The sequence below is a fragment of the Myotis davidii genome, unplaced genomic scaffold (assembly GCF_000327345.1).
Source record: "Myotis davidii unplaced genomic scaffold, ASM32734v1 scaffold10, whole genome shotgun sequence".
NCBI lineage: Eukaryota > Metazoa > Chordata > Mammalia > Chiroptera > Vespertilionidae > Myotis > Myotis davidii.
The window spans coordinates 2,598,389-2,606,038 of NW_006283544.1; the positions used below are offsets into that span (position 1 = coordinate 2,598,389).

At 37.3% G+C, this 7,650-nt stretch overlaps 1 long non-coding RNA gene across 1 annotated transcript in view; it reads left to right on the forward strand.

Moving 5' to 3' along the window:
* Positions 1–1,590: 1,590 nt before the first annotated feature.
* The window catches only part of LOC107183261, a 21,640-nt gene continuing 15,580 nt past the window's right edge, over positions 1,591–7,650 (forward strand). The window contains exons 1-2 of the long non-coding RNA XR_001514053.1: positions 1,591–1,601; positions 4,556–4,561. This is a non-coding gene — a long non-coding RNA (uncharacterized LOC107183261). The remainder of the gene's footprint in view (positions 1,602–4,555; positions 4,562–7,650) is intronic.

Here is a 7,650-nt window from a genome sequence, read left to right on the forward strand (position 1 = left end):
ATAAGAAAGCACCGAGGTTATTCTCAACTAGAGACGAAAACTGGCGTATTAGAAAGAATGTTATTCTCCTTAGCTGTCACACAAAGGATCTGAAGAAATGTAGAAATGTGGGGTTTTTTCCTCCCCCGCTCTGGTCATCTGGGGAGATCACAAAGTGACTCTAATAGCCTTCACTCTGAAATTTTCACATGGTTTAAGTGATTGCCAAGTCTGATATTTTCCATTTACACTTCATTGCCATCAGAAAAAGAAAAAAAAATCAATATACCTACCTACTCAAGTGTGTCACAGGATGAGCTTATAAAAGAAGACATCAGTCTTTTTAGGGCATGAAAAATATACTTATTCAAATATATCTTATTTAAAATGACATAAATTACAGTGGTTAGTCAAGATTCGATTTCCTCTAAAATATAAGTTTTAAAATATTCCTTGACTTGCCAGGAATCAGAATCCTTCAAATTGTTGATCTATACAGATGTACTTGTTTTCGGATGTAAGTCATTCTGACTGTATTTTATTTTAGTGCATTAGTGACTACATTTATTAATTTCACAGGAACCAAAGCACTGCATTTTATGAGGCCACACTAGGTAGTACTTTTTTTTTTCTCTTCTCAGAAAACAATTTTATTTTCAACCTTACTTTTCTACTCTATGGCTTCTTGCGCTTTTAGCTTTATATCTTTGGGGGCAAAAATGAGGATGTTTCCTTACATTATTCTAATAATATTTTACATTAAGAGTCTATTCTTTCTTAACTTGTTTAACTATTAAAACTTCTTTATGCAGAAAAGGTGTAATGAGTTCAATGTAACATTTCCAACGCGTTAGTTAAAATCAGAGGTAATTTTAACTGTCAAAGGAACATCCATGTCAGATTGGTCTTTCAATGAAAAGAAATCTCATGTCAAGTTTGAGTGCAATGGCTGTGTGTTATATACATGCTCTGTGTTGCAGATATTTAGAATGCCTCTGTTTCCACATTTCTCCTGAAACACAGTACGGAAGGATATGGAGTCTACATGCCGTAATAAAATACGGTACAAAAGGGACAGTATTGGTGGCTGTGTCCTAGATATACTGACTTAACTCGCCGCTTGAGTGTCTTCCTCCCAGATCTCATGCATGTGGATAGCATCGTTGTAGCAGGAACCAATACCATGCTTCCAGGTTTACACACAGTATTCAAATGTCACCCGCCAAGGAGTTCTGAAACAGTGACGATATCTTTACCTTCCTATTATTACAGTGCCAACCCTCAGGTCTGCAGGTTTTGCCTTTGTTTATCTCTATTCCCCAGCCAGACACCTCAAGGCCCAAGATGAGTTGGTCAGCCAACTATCCACTAGAAGAAGAAGAAGAAGAAGAAGAAGAAGAAGAAGAAGAAGAAGAAGAAGAAGAAGAAGAAGAAGAAGAAGAAGGAGAAGGGCAAAATTTTGTGTGTGAGGTCACTCTTGGACTCAGTTCCCCATGTGGCAATGCAACACACTAACAATTGAGTTGCTGGGCCGTCCCCCACAGTTACAAGTATTTCAAGGTCAATTTATCAATTTAACAGCTTCATCTTCTTAATCACTAAACTTCTGTCTCTTTGAGCTTGTGCTGAAAGAGTGCGGCTGCTAATTAAAATGGAGCTTTACTAGCAAGTACACAAATTAGATCCTGTCAGTAAGTTTATTCTAACTATTGGTCATTTCTAAATGCCTTTTTAATCCCCTAATTTTTACATTAAAATTCAAAAGCCTAACAATCTTAATCACCCCTACATCAAATTCATCATTAAGAACAGGAAGCCAGATGGTATAATTTTGATTTACCGGACTTCAGCGTGAATTAATGTACTGAGTGCCGATAATGAATACATCAAACCTGATATTGCAGAAACCTATGAATCTGGCATGTGAAATTAATAACACACTCTGCACAATGAAAGCATGTAAGCTCATATAAAACTGAGGAGTAATGGGCCCTTTTATTTTAAATGGTCTTTATTAGCCTTCTGTTTTGACTCTTAAGAAAAAGATGAGGCTTTTGTTTAGTAGTATACTTGTCCATTGTACAACTATGTTTCCCCCATGTAACACAACATGAACAAAATTAGGATGATTAACAACAAAGCTTGTCTCGAGAAATTTACTCACAGGGTTCTCAGAGTAGCTGCTAGCTTTGCATTTATTTTGGGAATTATAACTGTACATACTAGAGAGTACATATTAGAGAGAGTCCAGAAATTTCTGAAAAACATTGTGACCTATAAAATATTATGTTTCCTTCTTACTGGATCAATGTTCATAATATATGTTATTCATCAGAACCACTCTTGTACATTAAGCTTAAAAAGAGATATAGGCAATTTTACCCCTATTGTTTCATTGCCACTAAAGGTGTACTGTTTTATACCCAGGAATTAAATAGCACCCATATCCAGTCATGCAGGTCACGTGTACAGAAGGATGCTCATAACAGGCCCATCACAAAGAGTTGCTCGCGACAGAGAAATTACTGACATCTGAAATAAGTTGAAGGTACTGTTTTTTACTGTCTCTGCTAATTTATTAACATGTTTCCATTAAACATATTTTTATTTTTGTTGACTTGCAGACAGTTCCAGTTTTTATTAAGCATTAACAGGATTAGGAATAAAATACATCCATAAATTATGTGAAAAACCTGTGGAGTAAAATTAAGACCTAAAATATAATTTTTTTAGGCAACTTCAAGTTTATATAACGTAAGTAGTTTCGTGTAGTGAGCAAGGAATACGTTCTATTGTCTGAATTTTTTAAAACACAGACTTTATGAAGTCAAGTTGTGACTGCTGTGTAAGAATACTCATGTGGTTTTGCTTCGTTTTTTTCCTTTGTGCAGCAGGATCACAAATCAGCTGTCGAATGTGAGCCTGAAAATGACCCCGCGTAATACACTTTGTAAATGATCTTCTAACTTTCATAACATTGAGGTTTTGCCTCAAATTCTGAGTACATATCAATAGACAGTGTAGGGACCCCGAAATGTGGACGGGAACAATCTTTGCTTTTTGCCTCAACACTATGTATGATGGTATTTGAAGAAGGTGAAAATGCCGATTTTACTTTGAAAGTGGTCAGAGGTGACCAGATGTTGCAGGTTAACAACGTGAGCTGCTTTTCTGCTGCACAGACCTTCGTTTTTCACTGCTTTGCAGTTAGAGCAAATATTTCAGCAGCCTGACTCTGAAATGAAGGCAGTGCCACAAATAGGATAATGTTCAAAAAAATGGTACAAACCTTACACTAAGTGCTATTTTCTAGATAACATTGCTCATTGGTTCAATCTATACTCACACTTGTAAGACAGTATAGAGGATAATTTGTATCTCTTAGAGGTACAGTGCTAAGATTTATTGCAGAATAGGGAAGGGATGTATTAGTGCTTTATCTTAAGGGTAGGGAAAATAAAAGCACTTTTTGGGCTCCTGGTATTTATTTTTGTGACTTAGCCTTCAAAAATTGTGCGTTTTAATAAAGATTAGGCTTTTAAGAAGTACACCTTTAAACCTTACATCACTTTGAATGGAATAAGTCGGTTATTTCTGGCTGAAAATTTTTCTTACTCCTAAATCTCTTTAACTGAAGCTCATTTGACAAACCTATTATAAAATGAATAAATGCAGCACTGTGTGATTTGTCCACTGTCAACATGTTAACACACTTTATTTGAAGGTAGATTGATGGAGGGTGGCTGAAAGAGTTTACCCTCCTGAGTTAAAGAATAGAAAACCCTTTTTTCTTAGTTTTTTTTTCTTTTTTTTTCTTAGAAGTTCACAAGAGTAGATATACAATTATCCTCGACTTGCTGATGCAAAGGAACAGAGCATTTAGTTTCTTGTCACTGTCTCTGAAATTCCTAAAGGTACAATTAGCATTTCATTTGACATAATGTTGAAAGGTTCATAGATTGATCTTCCCTAAAATGCAGCAAGAATTTTTTGAAATGCAAATTTTGACATTTATTAACTTTTATTCCAGATCTGTTTATAGACTGTAAAACTGTGCATATATTTAACTCGAAGAAGCTAAAAGGACAATGTTTAGGTGGATACTCTGTGTTATAATAAAAGTCTATTTTATTGTTTCAACAATGAAATTTTTATTATCAGAGATTTATGATATCGGCACAGCAGTTTTTACTGCATGATTCACAGTGTTTTTATAGATGTATATTCAACAAAACAAGGAGAGAAATGGTGCCGCGGTGCTCCCTCTCAGGAGTGCATTTCCCCATTGAAATAATGTCAGCAGTTTTCCACCTTCAAAGCCCCGTGTTTTCAAATCAATTAACAATTCTAATTGTGCAGGAACAGTTGTTCACTTAGCTTGGCAAATGGGACAGGAAACATTATTTCCTTTCTTCGCCTAAAATGAAGACTTTAATCTTCTGAACCATATTTAACGCAGAAAAAAACACATAGCTGAAAAGTTAGACAGTTTGGAAACTCAGTGGGTTTGCCGGTGCCGGCTGGCTCGCCGCGCGGCCTACATTCACTTCCCAGTCTTCCCAAGCCCCGCTGGAAGCCGGGAGTAATAAGTTTTACATCTCGGTGCGGACAAACCATCTTCAGATTCATTTAGACTTTTCTTTAATCAGATTTCTATCTAGCCGGGCAGTGGTAAGAGTTATTACTTTTCGGAGGTAGACACCAAACATGGGTAGTGACCCCAGTTGCGACACTCGAATGCAGATCTGTATCAGCGGGCGAGAAACCGCTGACACCGCACGTGGAGGAGCCAGGTCTGCTGTTCCACTTAGAGTCCTAATGTCATTTCCACTTAAAAAAATGTTATTGGGATTAAAGTGCAACTTGTAAGATATTGAACAGTGTGGTCCATAAAACAAGGAGCACAGGCAGTCATCAGATGTTATTAAATATGTACAGTTTAACCTTTTCTTTTTTACAAACGTATATTTGAGTTGTAGCTCCTAATGTCTGTCGGTGTTTATGAAACACACAAATGCTACGATTAGAGCAGGAGATCTTTAGTGTTTCAGCATCAATGGAGGAATGCGCTTTAGCATGTTTGCAATAGCCTCTGCGATTATTCAAATATATACTTTCAGAAAGACAGCTTGTATTCTGGAAGGATTAAAAGATCTCCAGCAAAAGAAAGTTGTTGTTTTTTAATTCTCTTCCCCACAAATCTTTCATTTAGTGGACTCCCTTGCATGAGTCTCGGATGAATGACCTATGACTATTCCACTTGAATCTTACTGTTTTCAGAGTACACTCATGCTATTTTTATCTGGTGAGGATCCTAGCATTTCTTGGCCATGTTTCCTTAAACATAATGCCATTGCAAGTAAACATGTAGGTTGTCCTGTTCCCTCAAATAAAAATTAAAGTATACTCTTGGTATCCTCATAAAGATCAATTTGCAGGAAAACTGTGCATCAGTCAGGCTGCCTGTGTGGAGACTGTTCTCTCAATGGAACTGCTTCAGCTGATTGAAAGCAAGGAGGCAGTCCCTGGCTGATCTGCGTTAACACAGAGTGTGATTTTGGTCAGGTGCACTGCAAATGCTTCTCAATGTAGTTCAAGATCATTAGGAGGTGTCCCTCGGGTCAACATCTAGTAGAGAATTCCAAGGCAGCGATAAAGGCAAATATAGGACATCTCAATCCATATTTTCTCTTAAACAACAAAAATAACTAATAGAGGGAAAATTTTTTCTATATATGTAGTATCTTATCGTTGTAATTTAAATGGCAGAAACTTGGCATTTTAAACATGTTTGTGTTTTTTATTTTTAATCTTCACCCAAAGATATATTTTATTTAGTTTTATTTTTCATTTATTTCAGAGAGGAAGGGAGAGGGGGAGAGAGATAGAAACATCAATGATGAGAGAGAATCATTGATCGGCTGCCTCCTGCATGTCCCCTACTAGGGATCGAGCCCACAACTCAGGCATGTGCCCTTGACTGGAATCGAACCCAGGATCCTTCAGTCCGTAAGCCAATGCTCTATCCACTGAGCTAAACCGGGTAGGGCATGTTTTTATTGATTTTAAAGGAGAGGAAGGGAGAGAAGAGAGAAAAACAAACATCAACCAGTTGCCTTCTACATGCACCCTGATCAGGGATCAAACCCAAAACCGAGGTATGTGCCCTGACAGAGAATTGAACCCACAACCGTTTGGTGTACTGGATGATGATCCAACCAACTTGGCCACCTGGCCAGGGCATATTATGTTTTTGAGATAAAATATTTTTTGTGTAGTCACATATATAATGTGGTCATATCTCCCCAACCTTAAAAATCTCACTCAAATGCCACCCCATGCCTGAATATTTCCTTATCTCTGCCAAGTGAATAATTTAAAAAAAATCTCTTCTTTCTGTATTCATATAGCACTTTCAAAAATCACGCTAAATGTACTTATCACTTCTGACTTTAAATTATTCCTGTTTGTGAATTACACTGAGCCCTGTGAGGAGGCAGACTATGTTCTATAGCAGATGTTCTCAACCTTCCTAATGCCGCGACCCCTTAATACAGTTCCTCATGTTGTGGTGACCCCCAATTTAATTGTTACAAATTGAACATAATTAAAGCATAGTGATTAATCACAAAAACAATATATAATTATATGTGTGTTTTCCGATGGTCTTAGGCGACCCCTGTGAAAGGGTCGTTCGACCCCCAAAGGGGTCTCGACCCACAGGTTGAAAACCACTGTTATACTATGATGTACCCTGCAGGAAGACAGGTATTGTGGTCAGAGTGTGATGAACAATAAAGTGCGAAATGACTGAGTGCAGAAGCCGATGGCTACCACACGGTTAATGTGTAACAGGCTTTCTCAGCCTCAGTACTGTTGACATTTTGAGCCTGATAACTCTTTGTTGTGGGGGCTGTTCTGTGCATTATAGGATGTTTAGAGGTGTCCTTGACCTCAGCCCACTAGATGCCAGTAGGATCCCTCCCCCAGGTTGTGACCACCAAGAAAGTCTCCAGAGGTTGTCAGATGTCTCCAGGAGGGCAAAATCATTGCTCCCTCTCACCATCCTCACTCCATGTTGAGAAACACTGATATATATGATAACATTCAAAATGCTGAAGGAAAAGCTACTACAGTGTTTCTGAAGGAAGCCATAAATTAGCGATATAAACACTACGAAACATTTAGCCCTAACAAATTATTGATTACGTCCACAGATCCTCAGAGCTGTATCTTTCCCTCCCCTACACCATTTATATGTTTCTATTAATTATTACTTTTATTAATCTTATTAATTTGTACCTATTCACACTAAAATTCAGGTGCTGTGAGTTTTATGCCCACATTCACTTCTTCACATGTGGTTATAAAAACAGTTTCCTCACAGTATTCTGAGTTTGGCTTGGCTAGGTATTCTATAGTCAATGTTGTACCAGATATGTATTTCCAAGGAGAATTGAAGTTTAGCTATGTAGCCTCCATGGAGTTTTATTGCATTATCTACATTTCCTTGATTTAAAGCTGAGTGTGTCATAGCTGAGAGTATTTGTAATACCAAGTAAGATATTGAAGAAAGAATAAATGGAGTAGTAAATGTAGAGATCTTAACAAAGAAATTGTATCTGGAAGAAAAAATAACTAACTAAGACAAAGAGGAAATCAGGAGGGAAA